Source organism: Osmerus eperlanus, chromosome 9 (genome assembly GCF_963692335.1).
Source record: "Osmerus eperlanus chromosome 9, fOsmEpe2.1, whole genome shotgun sequence".
Taxonomy (NCBI): domain Eukaryota; kingdom Metazoa; phylum Chordata; class Actinopteri; order Osmeriformes; family Osmeridae; genus Osmerus; species Osmerus eperlanus.
In genome coordinates this window covers 3,194,401-3,216,906 of record NC_085026.1, presented here as the reverse complement: position 1 = coordinate 3,216,906, position 22,506 = coordinate 3,194,401, and the positions used below count along the sequence as shown (strand labels likewise).

At 54.2% G+C, this 22,506-nt stretch overlaps 60 non-coding genes across 60 annotated transcripts; 47 read left to right on the top strand and 13 right to left on the bottom strand.

Moving 5' to 3' along the window:
• The first annotated feature begins 53 nt into the window (after positions 1–53).
• Positions 54–145, top strand: trnar-ucu (transfer RNA arginine (anticodon UCU)). Its single transcript is given in 2 exon segments — positions 54–90; positions 110–145. It is a non-coding gene; the product is annotated as a tRNA-Arg (tRNA).
• Positions 146–288: 143 nt separating this feature from the next.
• Positions 289–362, top strand: trnan-guu (transfer RNA asparagine (anticodon GUU)). The gene has a single exon. It is a non-coding gene; the product is annotated as a tRNA-Asn (tRNA).
• Positions 363–758: 396 nt separating this feature from the next.
• On the top strand, positions 759–830 carry trnae-cuc (transfer RNA glutamic acid (anticodon CUC)). The gene has a single exon. It is a non-coding gene; the product is annotated as a tRNA-Glu (tRNA).
• Positions 831–1,005: 175 nt separating this feature from the next.
• On the top strand, positions 1,006–1,079 carry trnat-agu (transfer RNA threonine (anticodon AGU)). Its single transcript has one exon. It is a non-coding gene; the product is annotated as a tRNA-Thr (tRNA).
• A 225-nt stretch (positions 1,080–1,304) lies between these two features.
• Positions 1,305–1,377, bottom strand: trnak-uuu (transfer RNA lysine (anticodon UUU)). Its single transcript has one exon. It is a non-coding gene; the product is annotated as a tRNA-Lys (tRNA).
• A 395-nt stretch (positions 1,378–1,772) lies between these two features.
• On the top strand, positions 1,773–1,864 carry trnar-ucu (transfer RNA arginine (anticodon UCU)). The gene is given in 2 exon segments: positions 1,773–1,809; positions 1,829–1,864. It is a non-coding gene; the product is annotated as a tRNA-Arg (tRNA).
• A 143-nt stretch (positions 1,865–2,007) lies between these two features.
• trnan-guu (transfer RNA asparagine (anticodon GUU)) lies at positions 2,008–2,081 on the top strand. Its single transcript has one exon. It is a non-coding gene; the product is annotated as a tRNA-Asn (tRNA).
• A 396-nt stretch (positions 2,082–2,477) lies between these two features.
• trnae-cuc (transfer RNA glutamic acid (anticodon CUC)) lies at positions 2,478–2,549 on the top strand. Its single transcript has one exon. It is a non-coding gene; the product is annotated as a tRNA-Glu (tRNA).
• Positions 2,550–2,724: 175 nt separating this feature from the next.
• Positions 2,725–2,798, top strand: trnat-agu (transfer RNA threonine (anticodon AGU)). The gene has a single exon. It is a non-coding gene; the product is annotated as a tRNA-Thr (tRNA).
• Positions 2,799–3,023: 225 nt separating this feature from the next.
• Positions 3,024–3,096, bottom strand: trnak-uuu (transfer RNA lysine (anticodon UUU)). Its single transcript has one exon. It is a non-coding gene; the product is annotated as a tRNA-Lys (tRNA).
• A 395-nt stretch (positions 3,097–3,491) lies between these two features.
• On the top strand, positions 3,492–3,583 carry trnar-ucu (transfer RNA arginine (anticodon UCU)). The gene is given in 2 exon segments: positions 3,492–3,528; positions 3,548–3,583. It is a non-coding gene; the product is annotated as a tRNA-Arg (tRNA).
• A 143-nt stretch (positions 3,584–3,726) lies between these two features.
• On the top strand, positions 3,727–3,801 carry trnan-guu (transfer RNA asparagine (anticodon GUU)). Its single transcript has one exon. It is a non-coding gene; the product is annotated as a tRNA-Asn (tRNA).
• Positions 3,802–4,197: 396 nt separating this feature from the next.
• Positions 4,198–4,269, top strand: trnae-cuc (transfer RNA glutamic acid (anticodon CUC)). The gene has a single exon. It is a non-coding gene; the product is annotated as a tRNA-Glu (tRNA).
• Positions 4,270–4,444: 175 nt separating this feature from the next.
• Positions 4,445–4,518, top strand: trnat-agu (transfer RNA threonine (anticodon AGU)). Its single transcript has one exon. It is a non-coding gene; the product is annotated as a tRNA-Thr (tRNA).
• A 225-nt stretch (positions 4,519–4,743) lies between these two features.
• Positions 4,744–4,816, bottom strand: trnak-uuu (transfer RNA lysine (anticodon UUU)). Its single transcript has one exon. It is a non-coding gene; the product is annotated as a tRNA-Lys (tRNA).
• Positions 4,817–5,211: 395 nt separating this feature from the next.
• On the top strand, positions 5,212–5,303 carry trnar-ucu (transfer RNA arginine (anticodon UCU)). Its single transcript is given in 2 exon segments — positions 5,212–5,248; positions 5,268–5,303. It is a non-coding gene; the product is annotated as a tRNA-Arg (tRNA).
• Positions 5,304–5,446: 143 nt separating this feature from the next.
• On the top strand, positions 5,447–5,520 carry trnan-guu (transfer RNA asparagine (anticodon GUU)). Its single transcript has one exon. It is a non-coding gene; the product is annotated as a tRNA-Asn (tRNA).
• Positions 5,521–5,912: 392 nt separating this feature from the next.
• Positions 5,913–5,984, top strand: trnae-cuc (transfer RNA glutamic acid (anticodon CUC)). The gene has a single exon. It is a non-coding gene; the product is annotated as a tRNA-Glu (tRNA).
• Positions 5,985–6,458: 474 nt separating this feature from the next.
• trnak-uuu (transfer RNA lysine (anticodon UUU)) lies at positions 6,459–6,531 on the bottom strand. Its single transcript has one exon. It is a non-coding gene; the product is annotated as a tRNA-Lys (tRNA).
• Positions 6,532–6,926: 395 nt separating this feature from the next.
• trnar-ucu (transfer RNA arginine (anticodon UCU)) lies at positions 6,927–7,018 on the top strand. Its single transcript is given in 2 exon segments — positions 6,927–6,963; positions 6,983–7,018. It is a non-coding gene; the product is annotated as a tRNA-Arg (tRNA).
• Positions 7,019–7,161: 143 nt separating this feature from the next.
• trnan-guu (transfer RNA asparagine (anticodon GUU)) lies at positions 7,162–7,235 on the top strand. Its single transcript has one exon. It is a non-coding gene; the product is annotated as a tRNA-Asn (tRNA).
• A 396-nt stretch (positions 7,236–7,631) lies between these two features.
• On the top strand, positions 7,632–7,703 carry trnae-cuc (transfer RNA glutamic acid (anticodon CUC)). The gene has a single exon. It is a non-coding gene; the product is annotated as a tRNA-Glu (tRNA).
• Positions 7,704–7,878: 175 nt separating this feature from the next.
• On the top strand, positions 7,879–7,952 carry trnat-agu (transfer RNA threonine (anticodon AGU)). The gene has a single exon. It is a non-coding gene; the product is annotated as a tRNA-Thr (tRNA).
• A 225-nt stretch (positions 7,953–8,177) lies between these two features.
• On the bottom strand, positions 8,178–8,250 carry trnak-uuu (transfer RNA lysine (anticodon UUU)). Its single transcript has one exon. It is a non-coding gene; the product is annotated as a tRNA-Lys (tRNA).
• Positions 8,251–8,645: 395 nt separating this feature from the next.
• Positions 8,646–8,737, top strand: trnar-ucu (transfer RNA arginine (anticodon UCU)). The gene is given in 2 exon segments: positions 8,646–8,682; positions 8,702–8,737. It is a non-coding gene; the product is annotated as a tRNA-Arg (tRNA).
• Positions 8,738–8,880: 143 nt separating this feature from the next.
• On the top strand, positions 8,881–8,954 carry trnan-guu (transfer RNA asparagine (anticodon GUU)). Its single transcript has one exon. It is a non-coding gene; the product is annotated as a tRNA-Asn (tRNA).
• A 643-nt stretch (positions 8,955–9,597) lies between these two features.
• Positions 9,598–9,671, top strand: trnat-agu (transfer RNA threonine (anticodon AGU)). The gene has a single exon. It is a non-coding gene; the product is annotated as a tRNA-Thr (tRNA).
• Positions 9,672–9,887: 216 nt separating this feature from the next.
• trnak-uuu (transfer RNA lysine (anticodon UUU)) lies at positions 9,888–9,960 on the bottom strand. The gene has a single exon. It is a non-coding gene; the product is annotated as a tRNA-Lys (tRNA).
• A 395-nt stretch (positions 9,961–10,355) lies between these two features.
• trnar-ucu (transfer RNA arginine (anticodon UCU)) lies at positions 10,356–10,447 on the top strand. Its single transcript is given in 2 exon segments — positions 10,356–10,392; positions 10,412–10,447. It is a non-coding gene; the product is annotated as a tRNA-Arg (tRNA).
• A 143-nt stretch (positions 10,448–10,590) lies between these two features.
• On the top strand, positions 10,591–10,664 carry trnan-guu (transfer RNA asparagine (anticodon GUU)). The gene has a single exon. It is a non-coding gene; the product is annotated as a tRNA-Asn (tRNA).
• A 396-nt stretch (positions 10,665–11,060) lies between these two features.
• Positions 11,061–11,132, top strand: trnae-cuc (transfer RNA glutamic acid (anticodon CUC)). Its single transcript has one exon. It is a non-coding gene; the product is annotated as a tRNA-Glu (tRNA).
• A 175-nt stretch (positions 11,133–11,307) lies between these two features.
• Positions 11,308–11,381, top strand: trnat-agu (transfer RNA threonine (anticodon AGU)). Its single transcript has one exon. It is a non-coding gene; the product is annotated as a tRNA-Thr (tRNA).
• Positions 11,382–11,606: 225 nt separating this feature from the next.
• trnak-uuu (transfer RNA lysine (anticodon UUU)) lies at positions 11,607–11,679 on the bottom strand. The gene has a single exon. It is a non-coding gene; the product is annotated as a tRNA-Lys (tRNA).
• Positions 11,680–12,074: 395 nt separating this feature from the next.
• On the top strand, positions 12,075–12,166 carry trnar-ucu (transfer RNA arginine (anticodon UCU)). The gene is given in 2 exon segments: positions 12,075–12,111; positions 12,131–12,166. It is a non-coding gene; the product is annotated as a tRNA-Arg (tRNA).
• Positions 12,167–12,309: 143 nt separating this feature from the next.
• trnan-guu (transfer RNA asparagine (anticodon GUU)) lies at positions 12,310–12,383 on the top strand. The gene has a single exon. It is a non-coding gene; the product is annotated as a tRNA-Asn (tRNA).
• Positions 12,384–13,026: 643 nt separating this feature from the next.
• On the top strand, positions 13,027–13,100 carry trnat-agu (transfer RNA threonine (anticodon AGU)). Its single transcript has one exon. It is a non-coding gene; the product is annotated as a tRNA-Thr (tRNA).
• Positions 13,101–13,316: 216 nt separating this feature from the next.
• Positions 13,317–13,389, bottom strand: trnak-uuu (transfer RNA lysine (anticodon UUU)). Its single transcript has one exon. It is a non-coding gene; the product is annotated as a tRNA-Lys (tRNA).
• A 395-nt stretch (positions 13,390–13,784) lies between these two features.
• trnar-ucu (transfer RNA arginine (anticodon UCU)) lies at positions 13,785–13,876 on the top strand. The gene is given in 2 exon segments: positions 13,785–13,821; positions 13,841–13,876. It is a non-coding gene; the product is annotated as a tRNA-Arg (tRNA).
• Positions 13,877–14,019: 143 nt separating this feature from the next.
• On the top strand, positions 14,020–14,093 carry trnan-guu (transfer RNA asparagine (anticodon GUU)). Its single transcript has one exon. It is a non-coding gene; the product is annotated as a tRNA-Asn (tRNA).
• A 396-nt stretch (positions 14,094–14,489) lies between these two features.
• trnae-cuc (transfer RNA glutamic acid (anticodon CUC)) lies at positions 14,490–14,561 on the top strand. The gene has a single exon. It is a non-coding gene; the product is annotated as a tRNA-Glu (tRNA).
• A 175-nt stretch (positions 14,562–14,736) lies between these two features.
• Positions 14,737–14,810, top strand: trnat-agu (transfer RNA threonine (anticodon AGU)). The gene has a single exon. It is a non-coding gene; the product is annotated as a tRNA-Thr (tRNA).
• A 225-nt stretch (positions 14,811–15,035) lies between these two features.
• trnak-uuu (transfer RNA lysine (anticodon UUU)) lies at positions 15,036–15,108 on the bottom strand. Its single transcript has one exon. It is a non-coding gene; the product is annotated as a tRNA-Lys (tRNA).
• A 630-nt stretch (positions 15,109–15,738) lies between these two features.
• Positions 15,739–15,812, top strand: trnan-guu (transfer RNA asparagine (anticodon GUU)). The gene has a single exon. It is a non-coding gene; the product is annotated as a tRNA-Asn (tRNA).
• Positions 15,813–16,208: 396 nt separating this feature from the next.
• Positions 16,209–16,280, top strand: trnae-cuc (transfer RNA glutamic acid (anticodon CUC)). The gene has a single exon. It is a non-coding gene; the product is annotated as a tRNA-Glu (tRNA).
• Positions 16,281–16,455: 175 nt separating this feature from the next.
• On the top strand, positions 16,456–16,529 carry trnat-agu (transfer RNA threonine (anticodon AGU)). Its single transcript has one exon. It is a non-coding gene; the product is annotated as a tRNA-Thr (tRNA).
• A 225-nt stretch (positions 16,530–16,754) lies between these two features.
• On the bottom strand, positions 16,755–16,827 carry trnak-uuu (transfer RNA lysine (anticodon UUU)). Its single transcript has one exon. It is a non-coding gene; the product is annotated as a tRNA-Lys (tRNA).
• Positions 16,828–17,222: 395 nt separating this feature from the next.
• Positions 17,223–17,314, top strand: trnar-ucu (transfer RNA arginine (anticodon UCU)). Its single transcript is given in 2 exon segments — positions 17,223–17,259; positions 17,279–17,314. It is a non-coding gene; the product is annotated as a tRNA-Arg (tRNA).
• Positions 17,315–17,457: 143 nt separating this feature from the next.
• Positions 17,458–17,531, top strand: trnan-guu (transfer RNA asparagine (anticodon GUU)). Its single transcript has one exon. It is a non-coding gene; the product is annotated as a tRNA-Asn (tRNA).
• Positions 17,532–17,927: 396 nt separating this feature from the next.
• On the top strand, positions 17,928–17,999 carry trnae-cuc (transfer RNA glutamic acid (anticodon CUC)). The gene has a single exon. It is a non-coding gene; the product is annotated as a tRNA-Glu (tRNA).
• A 175-nt stretch (positions 18,000–18,174) lies between these two features.
• On the top strand, positions 18,175–18,248 carry trnat-agu (transfer RNA threonine (anticodon AGU)). Its single transcript has one exon. It is a non-coding gene; the product is annotated as a tRNA-Thr (tRNA).
• Positions 18,249–18,473: 225 nt separating this feature from the next.
• On the bottom strand, positions 18,474–18,546 carry trnak-uuu (transfer RNA lysine (anticodon UUU)). Its single transcript has one exon. It is a non-coding gene; the product is annotated as a tRNA-Lys (tRNA).
• A 395-nt stretch (positions 18,547–18,941) lies between these two features.
• On the top strand, positions 18,942–19,033 carry trnar-ucu (transfer RNA arginine (anticodon UCU)). Its single transcript is given in 2 exon segments — positions 18,942–18,978; positions 18,998–19,033. It is a non-coding gene; the product is annotated as a tRNA-Arg (tRNA).
• A 143-nt stretch (positions 19,034–19,176) lies between these two features.
• trnan-guu (transfer RNA asparagine (anticodon GUU)) lies at positions 19,177–19,250 on the top strand. Its single transcript has one exon. It is a non-coding gene; the product is annotated as a tRNA-Asn (tRNA).
• Positions 19,251–19,893: 643 nt separating this feature from the next.
• Positions 19,894–19,967, top strand: trnat-agu (transfer RNA threonine (anticodon AGU)). Its single transcript has one exon. It is a non-coding gene; the product is annotated as a tRNA-Thr (tRNA).
• Positions 19,968–20,183: 216 nt separating this feature from the next.
• trnak-uuu (transfer RNA lysine (anticodon UUU)) lies at positions 20,184–20,256 on the bottom strand. The gene has a single exon. It is a non-coding gene; the product is annotated as a tRNA-Lys (tRNA).
• A 395-nt stretch (positions 20,257–20,651) lies between these two features.
• Positions 20,652–20,743, top strand: trnar-ucu (transfer RNA arginine (anticodon UCU)). Its single transcript is given in 2 exon segments — positions 20,652–20,688; positions 20,708–20,743. It is a non-coding gene; the product is annotated as a tRNA-Arg (tRNA).
• Positions 20,744–20,886: 143 nt separating this feature from the next.
• On the top strand, positions 20,887–20,960 carry trnan-guu (transfer RNA asparagine (anticodon GUU)). The gene has a single exon. It is a non-coding gene; the product is annotated as a tRNA-Asn (tRNA).
• A 643-nt stretch (positions 20,961–21,603) lies between these two features.
• On the top strand, positions 21,604–21,677 carry trnat-agu (transfer RNA threonine (anticodon AGU)). The gene has a single exon. It is a non-coding gene; the product is annotated as a tRNA-Thr (tRNA).
• A 216-nt stretch (positions 21,678–21,893) lies between these two features.
• trnak-uuu (transfer RNA lysine (anticodon UUU)) lies at positions 21,894–21,966 on the bottom strand. The gene has a single exon. It is a non-coding gene; the product is annotated as a tRNA-Lys (tRNA).
• Positions 21,967–22,361: 395 nt separating this feature from the next.
• Positions 22,362–22,453, top strand: trnar-ucu (transfer RNA arginine (anticodon UCU)). The gene is given in 2 exon segments: positions 22,362–22,398; positions 22,418–22,453. It is a non-coding gene; the product is annotated as a tRNA-Arg (tRNA).
• Positions 22,454–22,506: the final 53 nt, after the last annotated feature.

Below are 22,506 nucleotides of genomic sequence, written 5' to 3'. Positions count from 1 at the left end.
ACCTGATGCTGCCAGGGTTGAAAAGGTAGACGTCAAGCGGGTAAATCGTCGGGGGCTCTGTGGCGCAATGGATAGAGCATTGGACTTCTAGGCAGGGGGAGGAAAAGGCATTCAAAGGTTGTGGGTTCGAGTCCCACCAGAGTCGTTCTCTTTTTTCCCCAAACTCCCCGTCGACGGCTCACGGGAAGAGTTATTTGTACGGCCGCTCCTCCTCTTCTTCGTGGGAGTTTTGGCACTCGTCTCCCAGTGTTTCCTTCCATTTTCCGGTCCTATTTCTGTAAAGACAGGGTCTCTGTGGCGCAATTGGCTAGCGCGTTCGGCTGTTAACCGAAAGGATGGTGGTTCGAGCCCACCCAGGGACGAATGTGTTCTTGTTTGCCCCTGTTGTGGGTCTTGCCAGTGTGACAATGAGCTGTACCGCCGTCGGAGCTGGAAAATCTCGCAGAAATAAAGTCCTCCGCTCCACCAACTGAGCTGTCAAAGGGTGAGCGAGCGAGTGGGAGGCTTTATTTGAGAGGAAGGCATGCGATGCCCCATTCTCACTCCCGTTCAGATACAAAAGAAGAAAGCCTTTGCTGACGCACCACTCATTTAAGTCTCTACCTGGTGGTCTAGTGGCTGGGATTCGGCGCTCTCGCCGCAGGCGGCCCGGTTTCGATTCCCGGTCAGGGAACTTTAAGGTCCAGTGGAAACCTTTGACTAGCTGCGTCCTGCAACGTGGTCCTCATCTTTGACGGCGAGCAGAGGAAGCCAAGCTCTCCCTGGTGGTCTAGTGGCTAGGATTCGGCGCTCTCACCGCCGCGGCCCGGGTTCGATTCCCGGTCAGGGAATCTGTTTTTAGACCGCCATCAGAGTCCAAGAAGCTGGAAAATCTCTTCATTCTGGTGCCTTGAGAGCCTTTGCTGCATGTTGGGCATACCTTTCTAAGGTGGCTTTCGACCCCACCTTAAAGCACCTACTCGAAGAGAAAACAGAAGCCTGAGCCCGTCTGGTCCGATGAAGCAAGGTGCCGTGGCTTAGTTGGTCAAAGCGCCTGTCTAGTAAACAGGAGATCCTGAGTTCAAATCTCAGCGGTGCCTCTTTAGGCGCCAGCTCAATTTTGCATCCTTTGTCTCAAAGTCAGGCGTGCAACGGAGACAAAGGTTGCGCGCCACAAGTCACGCTCTGTGGTTTGAACACACAGCTCACACAGGGCCTAGAACGCTGGACCCTTGCTCCTTCCATTGTTTCCACAAAGTCAGGTACATAAGAGAGCCCAATTAGGCCCGCTTCATCCCACGCTGCCACGCGGTTTGAACAGGCTTCGCCCGAACAGGGACTTGAACCCTTGACCCTCAGATTAAAAGCCTGATGCTCTGCCGACTGAGCTATCCGGGCTCTGGAGTGGCAGGAAACACTGAGCTTTTCGTGGAACATCTGCATGTACATCTCCTTCGCCACACAAACCCCGAGGGCTCGTATGGCGAATCCCTCGCAAGCATGCCGGTGCACCTTCGACACAAAGAGCCTCTTTAAACGGTACTCTCAGCGCACTTTGCGGCACAACGGTTGCACATCAGACGCCAGGTCAGAACGTTGCCTCTTGAGCTCACAACTAGGCCTCGTGGCACAACGGTAGCGCGTCTGACTTGGTAGCGTCTTTTACTTACCTGGCAAAATCAATCTCTAATTGCTTCCTCAGAGTGAGGCATGCCACCAACGCACCTCGCCCAAACAGGGACCTGATGCTGCCAGGGTTGAAAAGGTAGACGTCAAGCGGGTAAATCGTCGGGGGCTCTGTGGCGCAATGGATAGCGCATTGGACTTCTAGGCAGGGGGAGGAAAAGGCATTCAAAGGTTGTGGGTTCGAGTCCCACCAGAGTTGTTCTCTTTTTTCCCCAAACTCCCCGTCGACGGCTCACGGGAAGAGTTATTTGTACGGCCGCTCCTCCTCTTCTTCGTGGGAGTTTTGGCACTCGTCTCCCAGTGTTTCCTTCCATTTTCCGGTCCTATTTCTGTAAAGACAGGGTCTCTGTGGCGCAATTGGCTAGCGCGTTCGGCTGTTAACCGAAAGGATGGTGGTTCGAGCCCACCCAGGGACGAATGTGTTCTTGTTTGCCCCTGTTGTGGGTCTTGCCAGTGTGACAATGAGCTGTACCGCCGTCGGAGCTGGAAAATCTCGCAGAAATAAAGTCCTCCGCTCCACCAACTGAGCTGTCAAAGGGTGAGCGAGCGAGTGGGAGGCTTTATTTGCGAGGAAGGCATGCGATGCCCCATTCCCACTCCCGTTCAGATACAAAAGAAGAAAGCCTTTGCTGACGCACCACTCATTTAAGTCTCTACCTGGTGGTCTAGTGGCTGGGATTCGGCGCTCTCGCCGCAGGCGGCCCGGTTTCGATTCCCGGTCAGGGAACTTTAAGGTCCAGTGGAAACCTTTGACTAGCTGCGTCCTGCAACGTGGTCCTCATCTTTGACGGCGAGCAGAGGAAGCCAAGCTCTCCCTGGTGGTCTAGTGGCTAGGATTCGGCGCTCTCACCGCCGCGGCCCGGGTTCGATTCCCGGTCAGGGAATCTGTTTTTAGACCGCCATCAGAGTCCAAGAAGCTGGAAAATCTCTTCATTCTGGTGCCTTGAGAGCCTTTGCTGCATGTTGGGCATACCTTTCTAAGGTGGCTTTCGACCCCACCTTAAAGCACCTACTCGAAGAGAAAACAGAAGCCTGAGCCCGTCTGGTCCGATGAAGCAAGGTGCCGTGGCTTAGTTGGTCAAAGCGCCTGTCTAGTAAACAGGAGATCCTGAGTTCAAATCTCAGCGGTGCCTCTTTAGGCGCCAGCTCAATTTTGCATCCTTTGTCTCAAAGTCAGGCGTGCAACGGAGACAAAGGTTGCGCGCCACAAGTCACGCTCTGTGGTTTGAACACACAGCTCACACAGGGCCTAGAACGCTGGACCCTTGCTCCTTCCATTGTTTCCTCAAAGTCAGGTACATAAGAGAGCCCAATTAGGCCCGCTTCATCCCACGCTGCCACGCGGTTTGAACAGGCTTCGCCCGAACAGGGACTTGAACCCTTGACCCTCAGATTAAAAGCCTGATGCTCTGCCGACTGAGCTATCCGGGCTCTGGAGTGGCAGGAAACACTGAGCTTTTCGTGGAACATCTGCATGTACATCTCCTTCGCCACACAAACCCCGAGGGCTCGTATGGCGAATCCCTCGCAAGCATGCCGGTGCACCTTCGACACAAAGAGCCTCTTTAAACGGTACTCTCAGCGCACTTTGCGGCACAACGGTTGCACATCAGACGCCAGGTCAGAACGTTGCCTCTTGAGCTCACAACTAGGCCTTGTGGCACAACGGTGGCGCGTCTGACTTGGTAGCGTCTTTTACTTACCTGGCAAAATCAAGCTCTGATTGCTTCCTCAGAGTGAGGCATGCCACCAACGCACCTCGCCCAAACAGGGACCTGATGCTGCCAGGGTTGAAAAGGTAGACGTCAAGCGGATAAATTGTCGGTGGCTCTGTGGCGCAATGGATAGCGCATTGGACTTCTAGGCAGGGGGAGGAAAAGCCATTCAAAGGTTGTGGGTTCGAGTCCCACCAGAGTCGTTCTCTTTTTTCCCCAAACTCCCTGTCGACGGCTCACGGGAAGAGTTATTTGTACGGCCGCTCCTCCTCTTCTTCGTGGGAGTTTTGGCACTCGTCTCCCAGCGTTTCCTTCCATTTTCCGGTCCTATTTCTGTAAAGACAGGGTCTCTGTGGCGCAATTGGCTAGCGCGTTCGGCTGTTAACCGAAAAGGATGGTGGTTCGAGCCCACCCAGGGACGAATGTGTTCTTGTTTGCCCCTGTTGTGGGTCTTGCCAGTGTGACAATGAGCTGTACCGCCGTCGGAGCTGGAAAATCTCGCAGAAATAAAGTCCTCCGCTCCACCAACTGAGCTGTCAAAGGGTGAGCGAGCGAGTGGGAGGCTTTATTTGAGAGGAAGGCATGCGATGCCCCATTCTCACTCCCGTTCAGATACAAAAGAAGAAAGCCTTTGCTGACGCACCACTCATTTAAGTCTCTACCTGGTGGTCTAGTGGCTGGGATTCGGCGCTCTCGCCGCAGGCGGCCCGGTTTCGATTCCCGGTCAGGGAACTTTAAGGTCCAGTGGAAACCTTTGACTAGCTGCGTCCTGCAACGTGGTCCTCATCTTTGACGGCGAGCAGAGGAAGCCAAGCTCTCCCTGGTGGTCTAGTGGCTAGGATTCGGCGCTCTCACCGCTGCGGCCCGGGTTCGATTCCCGGTCAGGGAATCTGTTTTTAGACCGCCATCAGAGTCCAAGAAGCTGGAAAATCTCTTCATTCTGGTGCCTTGAGAGCCTTTGCTGCATGTTGGGCATACCTTTCTAAGGTGGCTTTCGACCCCACCTTAAAGCACCTACTCGAAGAGAAAACAGAAGCCTGAGCCCGTCTGGTCCGATGAAGCAAGGTGCCGTGGCTTAGTTGGTCAAAGCGCCTGTCTAGTAAACAGGAGATCCTGAGTTCAAATCTCAGCGGTGCCTCTTTAGGCGCCAGCTCAATTTTGCATCCTTTGTCTCAAAGTCAGGCGTGCAACGGAGACAAAGGTTGCGCGCCACAAGTCACGCTCTGTGGTTTGAACACACAGCTCACACAGGGCCTAGAACGCTGGACCCTTGCTCCTTCCATTGTTTCCACAAAGTCAGGTACATAAGAGAGCCCAATTAGGCCCGCTTCATCCCACGCTGCCACGCGGTTTGAACAGGCTTCGCCCGAACAGGGACTTGAACCCTTGACCCTCAGATTAAAAGCCTGATGCTCTGCCGACTGAGCTATCCGGGCTCTGGAGTGGCAGGAAACACTGAGCTTTTCGTGGAACATCTGCATGTACATCTCCTTCGCCACACAAACCCCGAGGGCTCGTATGGCGAATCCCTCGCAAGCATGCCGGTGCACCTTCGACACAAAGAGCCTCTTTAAACGGTACTCTCAGCGCACTTTGCGGCACAACGGTTGCACATCAGACGCCAGGTCAGAACGTTGCCTCTTGAGCTCACAACTAGGCCTCGTGGCACAACGGTAGCGCGTCTGACTTGGTAGCGTCTTTTACTTACCTGGCAAAATCAATCTCTAATTGCTTCCTCAGAGTGAGGCATGCCACCAACACACCTCGCCCAAACAGGGACCTGATGCTGCCAGGGTTGAAAAGGTAGACGTCAAGCGGGTAAATCGTCGGGGGCTCTGTGGCGCAATGGATAGAGCATTGGACTTCTAGGCAGGGGGAGGAAAAGGCATTCAAAGGTTGTGGGTTCGAGTCCCACCAGAGTCGTTCTCTTTTTTCCCCAAACTCCCCGTCGACGGCTCACGGGAAGAGTTATTTGTACGGCCGCTCCTCCTCTTCTTCGTGGGAGTTTTGGCACTCGTCTCCCAGTGTTTCCTTCCATTTTCCGGTCCTATTTCTGTAAAGACAGGGTCTCTGTGGCGCAATTGGCTAGCGCGTTCGGCTGTTAACCGAAAGGATGGTGGTTCGAGCCCACCCAGGGACGAATGTGTTCTTGTTTGCCCCTGTTGTGGGTCTTGCCAGTGTGACAATGAGCTGTACCGCCGTCGGAGCTGGAAAATCTCGCAGAAATAAAGTCCTCCGCTCCACCAACTGAGCTGTCAAAGGGTGAGCGAGTGGGAGGCTTTATTTGAGAGGAAGGCATGCGATGCCCCATTCCCACTCCCGTTCAGATACAAAAGAAGAAAGCCTTTGCTGACGCACCACTCATTTAAGTCTCTACCTGGTGGTCTAGTGGCTGGGATTCGGCGCTCTCGCCGCAGGCGGCCCGGTTTCGATTCCCGGTCAGGGAACTTTAAGGTCCAGTGGAAACCTTTGACTAGCTGCGTCCTGCAACGTGGTCCTCATCTTTGACGGCGAGCAGAGGAAGCCAAGCTCTCCCTGGTGGTCTAGTGGCTAGGATTCGGCGCTCTCACCGCCGCGGCCCGGGTTCGATTCCCGGTCAGGGAATCTGTTTTTAGACCGCCATCAGAGTCCAAGAAGCTGGAAAATCTCTTCATTCTGGTGCCTTGAGAGCCTTTGCTGCATGTTGGGCATACCTTTCTAAGGTGGCTTTCGACCCCACCTTAAAGCACCTACTCGAAGAGAAAACAGAAGCCTGAGCCCGTCTGGTCCGATGAAGCAAGGTGCCGTGGCTTAGTTGGTCAAAGAGCCTGTCTAGTAAACAGGAGATCCTGAGTTCAAATCCCGGCGGGGCCTCTTTAGGCGCCAGCTCAATTTTGCATCCTTTGTCTCAAAGTCAGGCGTGCAACGGAGACAAAGGTTGCGCGCCACAAGTCACGCTCTGTGGTTTGAACACACAGCTCACACAGGGCCTAGAACGCTGGACCGTTGCTCCTTCCATTGTTTCCTCAAAGTCAGGTACATAAGAGAGCCCAATTAGGCCCGCTTCATCCCACGCTGCCACGCGGTTTGAACAGGCTTCGCCCGAACAGGGACTTGAACCCTTGACCCTCAGATTAAAAGCCTGATGCTCTGCCGACTGAGCTATCCGGGCTCTGGAGTGGCAGGAAACACTGAGCTTTTCGTGGAACATCTGCATGTACATCTCCTTCGCCACACAAACCCCGAGGGCTCGTATGGCGAATCCCTCGCAAGCATGCCGGTGCACCTTCGACACAAAGAGCCTCTTTAAACGGTACTCTCAGCGCACTTTGCGGCACAACGGTTGCACATCAGACGCCAGGTCAGAACGTTGCCTCTTGAGCTCACAACTAGGCCTTGTGGCACAACGGTGGCGCGTCTGACTTGGTAGCGTCTTTTACTTACCTGGCAAAATCAAGCTCTGATTGCTTCCTCAGAGTGAGGCATGCCACCAACGCACCTCGCCCAAACAGGGACCTGATGCTGCCAGGGTTGAAAAGGTAGACGTCAAGCGGATAAATCGTCGGTGGCTCTGTGGCGCAATGGATAGCGCATTGGACTTCTAGGCAGGGGGAGGAAAAGCCATTCAAAGGTTGTGGGTTCGAGTCCCACCAGAGTCGTTCTCTTTTTTCCCCAAACTCCCTGTCGACGGCTCACGGGAAGAGTTATTTGTACGGCCGCTCCTCCTCTTCTTCGTGGGAGTTTTGGCACTCGTCTCCCAGCGTTTCCTTCCATTTTCCGGTCCTATTTCTGTAAAGACAGGGTCTCTGTGGCGCAATTGGCTAGCGCGTTCGGCTGTTAACCGAAAGGATGGTGGTTCGAGCCCACCCAGGGACGAATGTGTTCTTGTTTGCCCCTGTTGTGGGTCTTGCCAGTGTGACAATGAGCTGTACCGCCGTCGGAGCTGGAAAATCTCGCAGAAATAAAGTCCTCCGCTCCACCAACTGAGCTGTCAAAGGGTGAGCGAGCGAGTGGGAGGCTTTATTTGAGAGGAAGGCATGCGATGCCCCATTCCCACTCCCGTTCAGATACAAAAGAAGAAAGCCTTTGCTGACGCACCACTCATTTAAGTCTCTACCTGGTGGTCTAGTGGCTGGGATTCGGCGCTCTCGCCGCAGGCGGCCCGGTTTCGATTCCCGGTCAGGGAACTTTAAGGTCCAGTGGAAACCTTTGACTAGCTGCGTCCTGCAACGTGGTCCTCATCTTTGACGGCGAGCAGAGGAAGCCAAGCTCTCCCTGGTGGTCTAGTGGCTAGGATTCGGCGCTCTCACCGCCGCGGCCCGGGTTCGATTCCCGGTCAGGGAATCTGTTTTTAGACCGCCATCAGAGTCCAAGAAGCTGGAAAATCTCTTCATTCTGGTGCCTTGAGAGCCTTTGCTGCATGTTGGGCATACCTTTCTAAGGTGGCTTTCGACCCCACCTTAAAGCACCTACTCGAAGAGAAAACAGAAGCCTGAGCCCGTCTGGTCCGATGAAGCAAGGTGCCGTGGCTTAGTTGGTCAAAGCGCCTGTCTAGTAAACAGGAGATCCTGAGTTCAAATCTCAGCAGTGCCTCTTTAGGCGCCAGCTCAATTTTGCATCCTTTGTCTCAAAGTCAGGCGTGCAACGGAGACAAAGGTTGCGCGCCACAAGTCACGCTCTGTGGTTTGAACACACAGCTCACACAGGGCCTAGAACGCTGGACCCTTGCTCCTTCCATTGTTTCCTCAAAGTCAGGTACATAAGAGAGCCCAATTAGGCCCGCTTCATCCCACGCTGCCACGCGGTTTGAACAGGCTTCGCCCGAACAGGGACTTGAACCCTTGACCCTCAGATTAAAAGCCTGATGCTCTGCCGACTGAGCTATCCGGGCTCTGGAGTGGCAGGAAACACTGAGCTTTTCGTGGAACATCTGCATGTACATCTCCTTCGCCACACAAACCCCGAGGGCTCGTATGGCGAATCCCTCGCAAGCATGCCGGTGCACCTTCGACACAAAGAGCCTCTTTAAACGGTACTCTCAGCGCACTTTGCGGCACAACGGTTGCACATCAGACGCCAGGTCAGAACGTTGCCTCTTGAGCTCACAACTAGGCCTTGTGGCACAACGGTGGCGCGTCTGACTTGGTAGCGTCTTTTACTTACCTGGCAAAATCAAGCTCTGATTGCTTCCTCAGAGTGAGGCATGCCACCAACGCACCTCGCCCAAACAGGGACCTGATGCTGCCAGGGTTGAAAAGGTAGACGTCAAGCGGATAAATCGTCGGTGGCTCTGTGGCGCAATGGATAGCGCATTGGACTTCTAGGCAGGGGGAGGAAAAGCCATTCAAAGGTTGTGGGTTCGAGTCCCACCAGAGTCGTTCTCTTTTTTCCCCAAACTCCCTGTCGACGGCTCACGGGAAGAGTTATTTGTACGGCCGCTCCTCCTCTTCTTCGTGGGAGTTTTGGCACTCGTCTCCCAGCGTTTCCTTCCATTTTCCGGTCCTATTTCTGTAAAGACAGGGTCTCTGTGGCGCAATTGGCTAGCGCGTTCGGCTGTTAACCGAAAGGATGGTGGTTCGAGCCCACCCAGGGACGAATGTGTTCTTGTTTGCCCCTGTTGTGGGTCTTGCCAGTGTGACAATGAGCTGTACCGCCGTCGGAGCTGGAAAATCTCGCAGAAATAAAGTCCTCCGCTCCACCAACTGAGCTGTCAAAGGGTGAGCGAGCGAGTGGGAGGCTTTATTTGAGAGGAAGGCATGCGATGCCCCATTCTCACTCCCGTTCAGATACAAAAGAAGAAAGCCTTTGCTGACGCACCACTCATTTAAGTCTCTACCTGGTGGTCTAGTGGCTGGGATTCGGCGCTCTCGCCGCAGGCGGCCCGGTTTCGATTCCCGGTCAGGGAACTTTAAGGTCCAGTGGAAACCTTTGACTAGCTGCGTCCTGCAACGTGGTCCTCATCTTTGACGGCGAGCAGAGGAAGCCAAGCTCTTCCTGGTGGTCTAGTGGCTAGGATTCGTCGCTCTCAGCGCCGTGGCCCGGGTTCATTTCCCGGTCAGGGAATCTGTTTTTAGACCGCCATCAGAGTCCAAGAAGCTGGAAAATCTCTTCATTCTGGTGCCTTGAGAGCCTTTGCTGCATGTTGGGAATACCTTTCTAAGGTGGCTTTCGACCCCACCTTAAAGCACCTACTCGAAGAGAAAACAGAAGCTTGAGCCCGTCTGGTCCGATGAAGCAAGGCGCCGTGGCTTAGTTGGTCAAAGCGCCTGTCTAGTAAACAGGAGATCCTGAGTTCAAATCTCAGCGGTGCCTCTTTAGGCGCCAGCTCAATTTTGCATCCTTTGTCTCAAAGTCAGGCGTGCAACGGAGACAAAGGTTGCGCGCCACAAGTCACGCTCTGTGGTTTGAACACACAGCTCACAGAACGCTGGACCCTTGCTCCTTCCATTGTTTCCTCAAAGTCAGGTATATAAGAGAGCCCAATTAGGCCCGCTTCATCCCACGCTGCCACGCGGTTTGAACAGGCTTCACCCGAACAGGGACTTGAACCCTTGACCCTCAGATTAAAAGCCCGATGCTCTGCCGACTGAGCTATCCGGGCTCTGGAGTGGCAGGAAACACTGAGCTTTTCGTGGAACATCTGCATGTACATCTCCTTCGCCACACAAACCCCGAGGGCTCGTATGGCGAATCCCTCGCAAGCATGCCGGTGCACCTTCGACACAAAGAGCCTCTTTAAACGGTACTCTCAGCACACTTTGCGGCACAACGGTTGCACATCAGACGCCAGGTCAGAACGTTGCCTCTTGAGCTCACAACTAGGCCTCGTGGCACAACGGTAGCGCGTCTGACTTGGTAGCGTCTTTTACTTATCTGGCAAAATCAATCTCTAATTGCTTCCTCAGAGTGAGGCATGCCACCAACGCACCTCGCCCAAACAGGGACCTGATGCTGCCAGGGTTGAAAAGGTAGACGTCAAGCGGGTAAATCGTCGGGGGCTCTGTGGCCCAATGGATAGCGCATTGGACTTCTAGGCAGGGGGAGGAAAAGGCATTCAAAGGTTGTGGGTTCGAGTCCCACCAGAGTCGTTCTCTTTTTTCCCCAAACTCCCCGTCGACGGCTCACGGGAAGAGTTATTTGTACGGCCGCTCCTCCTCTTCTTCGTGGGAGTTTTGGCACTCGTCTCCCAGTGTTTCCTTCCATTTTCCGGTCCTATTTCTGTAAAGACAGGGTCTCTGTGGCGCAATTGGCTAGCGCGTTCGACTGTTAACCGAAAGGATGGTGGTTCGAGCCCACCCAGGGACGAATGTGTTCTTGTTTGCCCCTGTTGTGGGTCTTGCCAGTGTGACAATGAGCTGTACCGCCGTCGGAGCTGGAAAATATCGCAGAAATAAAGTCCTCCGCTCCACCAACTGAGCTGTCAAAGGGTGAGCGAGCGAGTGGGAGGCTTTATTTGCGAGGAAGGCATGCGATGCCCCATTCCCACTCCCGTTCAGATACAAAAGAAGAAAGCCTTTGCTGACGCACCACTCATTTAAGTCTCTACCTGGTGGTCTAGTGGCTGGGATTCGGCGCTCTCGCCGCAGGCGGCCCGGTTTCGATTCCCGGTCAGGGAACTTTAAGGTCCAGTGGAAACCTTTGACTAGCTGCGTCCTGCAACGTGGTCCTCATCTTTGACGGCGAGCAGAGGAAGCCAAGCTCTCCCTGGTGGTCTAGTGGCTAGGATTCGGCGCTCTCACCGCCGCGGCCCGGGTTCGATTCCCGGTCAGGGAATCTGTTTTTAGACCGCCATCAGAGTCCAAGAAGCTGGAAAATCTCTTCATTCTGGTGCCTTGAGAGCCTTTGCTGCATGTTGGGCATACCTTTCTAAGGTGGCTTTCGACCCCACCTTAAAGCACCTACTCGAAGAGAAAACAGAAGCCTGAGCCCGTCTGGTCCGATGAAGCAAGGTGCCGTGGCTTAGTTGGTCAAAGCGCCTGTCTAGTAAACAGGAGATCCTGAGTTCAAATCTCAGCGGTGCCTCTTTAGGCGCCAGCTCAATTTTGCATCCTTTGTCTCAAAGTCAGGCGTGCAACGGAGACAAAGGTTGCGCGCCACAAGTCACGCTCTGTGGTTTGAACACACAGCTCACACAGGGCCTAGAACGCTGGACCCTTGCTCCTTCCATTGTTTCCTCAAAGTCAGGTACATAAGAGAGCCCAATTAGGCCCGCTTCATCCCACGCTGCCACGCGGTTTGAACAGGCTTCGCCCGAACAGGGACTTGAACCCTTGACCCTCAGATTAAAAGCCTGATGCTCTGCCGACTGAGCTATCCGGGCTCTGGAGTGGCAGGAAACACTGAGCTTTTCGTGGAACATCTGCATGTACATCTCCTTCGCCACACAAACCCCGAGGGCTCGTATGGCGAATCCCTCGCAAGCATGCCGGTGCACCTTCGACACAAAGAGCCTCTTTAAACGGTACTCTCAGCGCACTTTGCGGCACAACGGTTGCACATCAGACGCCAGGTCAGAACGTTGCCTCTTGAGCTCACAACTAGGCCTTGTGGCACAACGGTGGCGCGTCTGACTTGGTAGCGTCTTTTACTTACCTGGCAAAATCAAGCTCTGATTGCTTCCTCAGAGTGAGGCATGCCACCAACGCACCTCGCCCAAACAGGGACCTGATGCTGCCAGGGTTGAAAAGGTAGACGTCAAGCGGATAAATCGTCGGTGGCTCTGTGGCGCAATGGATAGCGCATTGGACTTCTAGGCAGGGGGAGGAAAAGCCATTCAAAGGTTGTGGGTTCGAGTCCCACCAGAGTCGTTCTCTTTTTTCCCCAAACTCCCTGTCGACGGCTCACGGGAAGAGTTATTTGTACGGCCGCTCCTCCTCTTCTTCGTGGGAGTTTTGGCACTCGTCTCCCAGCGTTTCCTTCCATTTTCCGGTCCTATTTCTGTAAAGACAGGGTCTCTGTGGCGCAATTGGCTAGCGCGTTCGGCTGTTAACCGAAAGGATGGTGGTTCGAGCCCACCCAGGGACGAATGTGTTCTTGTTTGCCCCTGTTGTGGGTCTTGCCAGTGTGACAATGAGCTGTACCGCCGTCGGAGCTGGAAAATCTCGCAGAAATAAAGTCCTCCGCTCCACCAACTGAGCTGTCAAAGGGTGAGCGAGCGAGTGGGAGGCTTTATTTGAGAGGAAGGCATGCGATGCCCCATTCTCACTCCCGTTCAGATACAAAAGAAGAAAGCCTTTGCTGACGCACCACTCATTTAAGTCTCTACCTGGTGGTCTAGTGGCTGGGATTCGGCGCTCTCGCCGCAGGCGGCCCGGTTTCGATTCCCGGTCAGGGAACTTTAAGGTCCAGTGGAAACCTTTGACTAGCTGCGTCCTGCAACGTGGTCCTCATCTTTGACGGCGAGCAGAGGAAGCCAAGCTCTTCCTGGTGGTCTAGTGGCTAGGATTCGTCGCTCTCAGCGCCGTGGCCCGGGTTCATTTCCCGGTCAGGGAATCTGTTTTTAGACCGCCATCAGAGTCCAAGAAGCTGGAAAATCTCTTCATTCTGGTGCCTTGAGAGCCTTTGCTGCATGTTGGGCATACCTTTCTAAGGTGGCTTTCGACCCCACCTTAAAGCACCTACTCGAAGAGAAAACAGAAGCTTGAGCCCGTCTGGTCCGATGAAGCAAGGCGCCGTGGCTTAGTTGGTCAAAGCGCCTGTCTAGTAAACAGGAGATCCTGAGTTCAAATCTCAGCGGTGCCTCTTTAGGCGCCAGCTCAATTTTGCATCCTTTGTCTCAAAGTCAGGCGTGCAACGGAGACAAAGGTTGCGCGCCACAAGTCACGCTCTGTGGTTTGAACACACAGCTCACAGAGCGCTGGACCCTTGCTCCTTCCATTGTTTCCTCAAAGTCAGGTATATAAGAGAGCCCAATTAGGCCCGCTTCATCCCACGCTGCCACGCGGTTTGAACAGGCTTCGCCCGAACAGGGACTTGAACCCTTGACCCTCAGATTAAAAGCCCGATGCTCTGCCGACTGAGCTATCCGGGCTCTGGAGTGGCAGGAAACACTGAGCTTTTCGTGGAACATCTGCATGTACATCTCCTTCGCCACACAAACCCCGAGGGCTCGTATGGCGAATCCCTCGCAAGCATGCCGGTGCACCTTCGACACAAAGAGCCTCTTTAAACGGTACTCTCAGCACACTTTGCGGCACAACGGTTGCACATCAGACGCCAGGTCAGAACGTTGCCTCTTGAGCTCACAACTAGGCCTCGTGGCACAACGGTAGCGCGTCTGACTTGGTAGCGTCTTTTACTTACCTGGCAAAATCAATCTCTAATTACTTCCTCAGAGTGAGGCATGCCACCAACGCACCTCGCCCAAACAGGGACCTGATGCTGCCAGGGTTGAAAAGGTAGACGTCAAGCGGGTAAATCGTCGGGGGCTCTGTGGCCCAATGGATAGCGCATTGGACTTCTAGGCAGGGGGAGGAAAAGGCATTCAAAGGTTGTGGGTTCGAGTCCCACCAGAGTCGTTCTCTTTTTTCCCCAAACTCCCCGTCGACGGCTCACGGGAAGAGTTATTTGTACGGCCGCTCCTCCTCTTCTTCGTGGGAGTTTTGGCACTCGTCTCCCAGTGTTTCCTTCCATTTTCCGGTCCTATTTCTGTAAAGACAGGGTCTCTGTGGCGCAATTGGCTAGCGCGTTCGACTGTTAACCGAAAGGATGGTGGTTCGAGCCCACCCAGGGACGAATGTGTTCTTGTTTGCCCCTGTTGTGGGTCTTGCCAGTGTGACAATGAGCTGTACCGCCGTCGGAGCTGGAAAATCTCGCAGAAATAAAGTCCTCCGCTCCACCAACTGAGCTGTCAAAGGGTGAGCGAGCGAGTGGGAGGCTTTATTTGCGAGGAAGGCATGCGATGCCCCATTCCCACTCCCGTTCAGATACAAAAGAAGAAAGCCTTTGCTGACGCACCACTCATTTAAGTCTCTACCTGGTGGTCTAGTGGCTGGGATTCGGCGCTCTCGCCGCAGGCGGCCCGGTTTCGATTCCCGGTCAGGGAACTTTAAGGTCCAGTGGAAACCTTTGACTAGCTGCATCCTGCAACGTGGTCCTCATCTTTGACGGCGAGCAGAGGAAGCCAAGCTCTCCCTGGTGGTCTAGTGGCTAGGATTCGGCGCTCTCACCGCCGCGGCCCGGGTTCGATTCCCGGTCAGGGAATCTGTTTTTAGACCGCCATCAGAGTCCAAGAAGCTGGAAAATCTCTTCATTCTGGTGCCTTGAGAGCCTTTGCTGCATGTTGGGCATACCTTTCTAAGGTGGCTTTCGACCCCACCTTAAAGCACCTACTCGAAGAGAAAACAGAAGCCTGAGCCCGTCTGGTCCGATGAAGCAAGGTGCCGTGGCTTAGTTGGTCAAAGCGCCTGTCTAGTAAACAGGAGATCCTGAGTTCAAATCTCAGCGGTGCCTCTTTAGGCGCCAGCTCAATTTTGCATCCTTTGTCTCAAAGTCAGGCGTGCAACGGAGACAAAGGTTGCGCGCCACAAGTCACGCTCTGTGGTTTGAACACACAGCTCACACAGGGCCTAGAACACTGGACCCTTGCTCCTTCCATTGTTTCCTCAAAGTCAGGTACATAAGAGAGCCCAATTAGGCCCGCTTCATCCCACGCTGCCACGCGGTTTGAACAGGCTTCGCCCGAACAGGGACTTGAACCCTTGACCCTCAGATTAAAAGCCTGATGCTCTGCCGACTGAGCTATCCGGGCTCTGGAGTGGCAGGAAACACTGAGCTTTTCGTGGAACATCTGCATGTACATCTCCTTCGCCACACAAACCCCGAGGGCTCGTATGGCGAATCCCTCGCAAGCATGCCGGTGCACCTTCGACACAAAGAGCCTCTTTAAACGGTACTCTCAGCGCACTTTGCGGCACAACGGTTGCACATCAGACGCCAGGTCAGAACGTTGCCTCTTGAGCTCACAACTAGGCCTTGTGGCACAACGGTGGCGCGTCTGACTTGGTAGCGTCTTTTACTTACCTGGCAAAATCAAGCTCTGATTGCTTCCTCAGAGTGAGGCATGCCACCAACGCACCTCGCCCAAACAGGGACCTGATGCTGCCAGGGTTGAAAAGGTAGACGTCAAGCGGATAAATCGTCGGTGGCTCTGTGGCGCAATGGATAGAGCATTGGACTCCTAGGCAGGGGGAGGAAAAGCCATTCAAAGGTTGTGGGTTCGGGTCCCACCAGAGTCGTTCTCTTTTTTCCCCAAACTCCCTGTCGACGGCTCACGGGAAGAGTTATTTGTACGGCCGCTCCTCCTCTTCTTCGTGGGAGTTTTGGCACTCGTCTCCCAGCGTTTCCTTCCATTTTCCGGTCCTATTTCTGTAAAGACAGGGTCTCTGTGGCGCAATTGGCTAGCGCGTTCGGCTGTTAACCGAAAGGATGGTGGTTCGAGCCCACCCAGGGACGAATGTGTTCTTGTTTGCCCCTGTTGTGGGTCTTGCCAGTGTGACAATGAGCTGTACCGCCGTCGGAGCTGGAAAATCTCGCAGAAATAAAGTCCTCCGCTCCACCAACTGAGCTGTCAAAGGGTGAGCGAGCGAGTGGGAGGCTTTATTTGAGAGGAAGGCATGCGATGCCCCATTCTCACTCCCGTTCAGATACAAAAGAAGAAAGCCTTTGCTGACGCACCACTCATTTAAGTCTCTACCTGGTGGTCTAGTGGCTGGGATTCGGCGCTCTCGCCGCAGGCGGCCCGGTTTCGATTCCCGGTCAGGGAACTTTAAGGTCCAGTGGAAACCTTTGACTAGCTGCGTCCTGCAACGTGGTCCTCATCTTTGACGGCGAGCAGAGGAAGCCAAGCTCTCCCTGGTGGTCTAGTGGCTAGGATTCGGCGCTCTCACCGCCGCGGCCCGGGTTCGATTCCCGGTCAGGGAATCTGTTTTTAGACCGCCATCAGAGTCCAAGAAGCTGGAAAATCTCTTCATTCTGGTGCCTTGAGAGCCTTTGCTGCATGTTGGGCATACCTTTCTAAGGTGGCTTTCGACCCCACCTTAAAGCACCTACTCGAAGAGAAAACAGAAGCCTGAGCCCGTCTGGTCCGATGAAGCAAGGTGCCGTGGCTTAGTTGGTCAAAGCGCCTGTCTAGTAAACAGGAGATCCTGAGTTCAAATCTCAGCGGTGCCTCTTTAGGCGCCAGCTCAATTTTGCATCCTTTGTCTCAAAGTCAGGCGTGCAACGGAGACAAAGGTTGCACGCCACAAGTCACGCTCTGTGGTTTGAACACACAGCTCACACAGGGCCTAGAACGCTGGACCGTTGCTCCTTCCATTGTTTCCTCAAAGTCAGGTACATAAGAGAGCCCAATTAGGCCCGCTTCATCCCACGCTGCCACGCGGTTTGAACAGGCTTCGCCCGAACAGGGACTTGAACCCTTGACCCTCAGATTAAAAGCCTGATGCTCTGCCGACTGAGCTATCCGGGCTCTGGAGTGGCAGGAAACACTGAGCTTTTCGTGGAACATCTGCATGTACATCTCCTTCGCCACACAAACCCCGAGGGCTCGTATGGCGAATCCCTCGCAAGCATGCCGGTGCACCTTCGACACAAAGAGCCTCTTTAAACGGTACTCTCAGCGCACTTTGCGGCACAACGGTTGCACATCAGACGCCAGGTCAGAACGTTGCCTCTTGAGCTCACAACTAGGCCTTGTGGCACAACGGTGGCGCGTCTGACTTGGTAGCGTCTTTTACTTACCTGGCAAAATCAAGCTCTGATTGCTTCCTCAGAGTGAGGCATGCCACCAACGCACCTCGCCCAAACAGGGACCTGATGCTGCCAGGGTTGAAAAGGTAGACGTCAAGCGGATAAATCGTCGGTGGCTCTGTGGCGCAATGGATAGTGCATTGGACTTCTAGGCAGGGGGAGGAAAAGCCATTCAAAGGTTGTGGGTTCGAGTCCCACCAGAGTCGTTCTCTTTTTTCCCCAAACTCCCTGTCGACGGCTCACGGGAAGAGTTATTTGTACGGCCGCTCCTCCTCTTCTTCGTGGGAGTTTTGGCACTCGTCTCCCAGCGTTTCCTTCCATTTTCCGGTCCTATTTCTGTAAAGACAGGGTCTCTGTGGCGCAATTGGCTAGCGCGTTCGGCTGTTAACCGAAAGGATGGTGGTTCGAGCCCACCCAGGGACGAATGTGTTCTTGTTTGCCCCTGTTGTGGGTCTTGCCAGTGTGACAATGAGCTGTACCGCCGTCGGAGCTGGAAAATCTCGCAGAAATAAAGTCCTCCGCTCCACCAACTGAGCTGTCAAAGGGTGAGCGAGCGAGTGGGAGGCTTTATTTGAGAGGAAGGCATGCGATGCCCCATTCTCACTCCCGTTCAGATACAAAAGAAGAAAGCCTTTGCTGACGCACCACTCATTTAAGTCTCTACCTGGTGGTCTAGTGGCTGGGATTCGGCGCTCTCGCCGCAGGCGGCCCGGTTTCGATTCCCGGTCAGGGAACTTTAAGGTCCAGTGGAAACCTTTGACTAGCTGCGTCCTGCAACGTGGTCCTCATCTTTGACGGCGAGCAGAGGAAGCCAAGCTCTCCCTGGTGGTCTAGTGGCTAGGATTCGGCGCTCTCACCGCCGCGGCCCGGGTTCGATTCCCGGTCAGGGAATCTGTTTTTAGACCGCCATCAGAGTCCAAGAAGCTGGAAAATCTCTTCATTCTGGTGCCTTGAGAGCCTTTGCTGCATGTTGGGCATACCTTTCTAAGGTGGCTTTCGACCCCACCTTAAAGCACCTACTCGAAGAGAAAACAGAAGCCTGAGCCCGTCTGGTCCGATGAAGCAAGGTGCCGTGGCTTAGTTGGTCAAAGCGCCTGTCTAGTAAACAGGAGATCCTGAGTTCAAATCTCAGCGGTGCCTCTTTAGGCGCCAGCTCAATTTTGCATCCTTTGTCTCAAAGTCAGGCGTGCAACGGAGACAAAGGTTGCGCGCCACAAGTCACGCTCTGTGGTTTGAACACACAGCTCACACAGGGCCTAGAACGCTGGACCGTTGCTCCTTCCATTGTTTCCTCAAAGTCAGGTACATAAGAGAGCCCAATTAGGCCCGCTTCATCCCACGCTGCCACGCGGTTTGAACAGGCTTCGCCCGAACAGGGACTTGAACCCTTGACCCTCAGATTAAAAGCCTGATGCTCTGCCGACTGAGCTATCCGGGCTCTGGAGTGGCAGGAAACACTGAGCTTTTCGTGGAACATCTGCATGTACATCTCCTTCGCCACACAAACCCCGAGGGCTCGTATGGCGAATCCCTCGCAAGCATGCCGGTGCACCTTCGACACAAAGAGCCTCTTTAAACGGTACTCTCAGCGCACTTTGCGGCACAACGGTTGCACATCAGACGCCAGGTCAGAACGTTGCCTCTTGAGCTCACAACTAGGCCTTGTGGCACAACGGTGGCGCGTCTGACTTGGTAGCGTCTTTTACTTACCTGGCAAAATCAAGCTCTGATTGCTTCCTCAGAGTGAGGCATGCCACCAACGCACCTCGCCCAAACAGGGACCTGATGCTGCCAGGGTTGAAAAGGTAGACGTCAAGCGGATAAATCGTCGGTGGCTCTGTGGCGCAATGGATAGCGCATTGGACTTCTAGGCAGGGGGAGGAAAAGCCATTCAAAGGTTGTGGGTTCGAGTCCCACCAGAGTCGTTCTCTTTTTTCCCCAAACTCCCTGTCGACGGCTCACGGGAAGAGTTATTTGTACGGCCGCTCCTCCTCTTCTTCGTGGGAGTTTTGGCACTCGTCTCCCAGCGTTTCCTTCCATTTTCCGGTCCTATTTCTGTAAAGACAGGGTCTCTGTGGCGCAATTGGCTAGCGCGTTCGGCTGTTAACCGAAAGGATGGTGGTTCGAGCCCACCCAGGGACGAATGTGTTCTTGTTTGCCCCTGTTGTGGGTCTTGCCAGTGTGACAATGAGCTGTACCGCCGTCGGAGCTGGAAAATCTCGCAGAAATAAAGTCCTCCGCTCCACCAACTGAGCTGTCAAAGGGTGAGCGAGCGAGTGGGAGGCTTTATTTGAGAGGAAGGCATGCGATGCCCCATTCTCACTCCCGTTCAGATACAAAAGAAGAAAGCCTTTGCTGACGCACCACTCATTTAAGTCTCTACCTGGTGGTCTAGTGGCTGGGATTCGGCGCTCTCGCCGCAGGCGGCCCGGTTTCGATTCCCGGTCAGGGAACTTTAAGGTCCAGTGGAAACCTTTGACTAGCTGCGTCCTGCAACGTGGTCCTCATCTTTGACGGCGAGCAGAGGAAGCCAAGCTCTTCCTGGTGGTCTAGTGGCTAGGATTCGTCGCTCTCAGCGCCGTGGCCCGGGTTCATTTCCCGGTCAGGGAATCTGTTTTTAGACCGCCATCAGAGTCCAAGAAGCTGGAAAATCTCTTCATTCTGGTGCCTTGAGAGCCTTTGCTGCATGTTGGGCATACCTTTCTAAGGTGGCTTTCGACCCCACCTTAAAGCACCTACTCGAAGAGAAAACAGAAGCTTGAGCCCGTCTGGTCCGATGAAGCAAGGCGCCGTGGCTTAGTTGGTCAAAGCGCCTGTCTAGTAAACAGGAGATCCTGAGTTCAAATCTCAGCGGTGCCTCTTTAGGCGCCAGCTCAATTTTGCATCCTTTGTCTCAAAGTCAGGCGTGCAACGGAGACAAAGGTTGCGCGCCACAAGTCACGCTCTGTGGTTTGAACACACAGCTCACAGAACGCTGGACCCTTGCTCCTTCCATTGTTTCCTCAAAGTCAGGTACATAAGAGAGCCCAATTAGGCCCGCTTCATCCCACGCTGCCACGCGGTTTGAACAGGCTTCGCCCGAACAGGGACTTGAACCCTTGACCCTCAGATTAAAAGCCCGATGCTCTGCCGACTGAGCTATCCGGGCTCTGGAGTGGCAGGAAACACGGAGCTTTTCGTGGAACATCTGCATGTACATCTCCTTCGCCACACAAACCCCGAGGGCTCGTATGGCGAATCCCTCGCAAGCATGCCGGTGCACCTTCGACACAAAGAGCCTCTTTAAACGGTACTCTCAGCGCACTTTGCGGCACAACGGTTGCACATCAGACGCCAGGTCAGAACGTTGCCTCTTGAGCTCACAACTAGGCCTCGTGGCACAACGGTAGCGCGTCTGACTTGGTAGCGTCTTTTACTTACCTGGCAAAATCAATCTCTAATTGCTTCCTCAGAGTGAGGCATGCCACCAACGCACCTCGCCCAAACAGGGACCTGATGCTGCCAGGGTTGAAAAGGTAGACGTCAAGCGGGTAAATCGTCGGGGGCTCTGTGGCGCAATGGATAGCGCATTGGACTTCTAGGCAGGGGGAGGAAAATCCATTCAAAGGTTGTGGGTTCGAGTCCCACCAGAGTCGTTCTCTTTTTTCCCCAAACTCCCTGTCGACGGCTCACGGGAAGAGTTATTTGTACGGCCGCTCCTCCTCTTCTTCGTGGGAGTTTTGGCACTCGTCTCCCAGCGTTTCCTTCCATTTTCCGGTCCTATTTCTGTAAAGACAGGGTCTCTGTGGCGCAATTGGCTAGCGCGTTCGGCTGTTAACCGAAAGGATGGTGGTTCGAGCCCACCCAGGGACGAATGTGTTCTTGTTTGCCCCTGTTGTGGGTCTTGCCAGTGTGACAATGAGCTGTACCGCCGTCGGAGCTGGAAAATCTCGCAGAAATAAAGTCCTCCGCTCCACCAACTGAGCTGTCAAAGGGTGAGCGAGCGAGTGGGAGGCTTTATTTGAGAGGAAGGCATGCGATGCCCCATTCTCACTCCCGTTCAGATACAAAAGAAGAAAGCCTTTGCTGACGCACCACTCATTTAAGTCTCTACCTGGTGGTCTAGTGGCTGGGATTCGGCGCTCTCGCCGCAGGAGGCCCGGTTTCGATTCCCGGTCAGGGAACTTTAAGGTCCAGTGGAAACCTTTGACTAGCTGCGTCCTGCAACGTGGTCCTCATCTTTGACGGCGAGCAGAGGAAGCCAAGCTCTTCCTGGTGGTCTAGTGGCTAGGATTCGTCGCTCTCAGCGCCGTGGCCCGGGTTCATTTCCCGGTCAGGGAATCTGTTTTTAGACCGCCATCAGAGTCCAAGAAGCTGGAAAATCTCTTCATTCTGGTGCCTTGAGAGCCTTTGCTGCATGTTGGGCATACCTTTCTAAGGTGGCTTTCGACCCCACCTTAAAGCACCTACTCGAAGAGAAAACAGAAGCTTGAGCCCGTCTGGTCCGATGAAGCAAGGCGCCGTGGCTTAGTTGGTCAAAGCGCCTGTCTAGTAAACAGGAGATCCTGAGTTCAAATCTCAGCGGTGCCTCTTTAGGCGCCAGCTCAATTTTGCATCCTTTGTCTCAAAGTCAGGCGTGCAACGGAGACAAAGGTTGCGCGCCACAAGTCACGCTCTGTGGTTTGAACACACAGCTCACAGAACGCTGGACCCTTGCTCCTTCCATTGTTTCCTCAAAGTCAGGTACATAAGAGAGCCCAATTAGGCCCGCTTCATCCCACGCTGCCACGCGGTTTGAACAGGCTTCGCCCGAACAGGGACTTGAACCCTTGACCCTCAGATTAAAAGCCCGATGCTCTGCCGACTGAGCTATCCGGGCTCTGGAGTGGCAGGAAACACGGAGCTTTTCGTGGAACATCTGCATGTACATCTCCTTCGCCACACAAACCCCGAGGGCTCGTATGGCGAATCCCTCGCAAGCATGCCGGTGCACCTTCGACACAAAGAGCCTCTTTAAACGGTACTCTCAGCACACTTTGCGGCACAACGGTTGCACATCAGACGCCAGGTCAGAACGTTGCCTCTTGAGCTCACAACTAGGCCTCGTGGCACAACGGTAGCGCGTCTGACTTGGTAGCGTCTTTTACTTACCTGGCAAAATCAATCTCTAATTGCTTCCTCAGAGTGAGGCATGCCACCAACGCACCTCGCCCAAACAGGGACCTGATGCTGCCAGGGTTGAAAAGGTAGACGTCAAGCGGGTAAATCGTCGGGGGCTCTGTGGCCCAATGGATAGCGCATTGGACTTCTAGGCAGGGGGAGGAAAAGGCATTCAAAGGTTGTGGGTTCGAGTCCCACCAGAGTCGTTCTCTTTTTTCCCCAAACTCCCCGTCGACGGCTCACGGGAAGAGTTATTTGT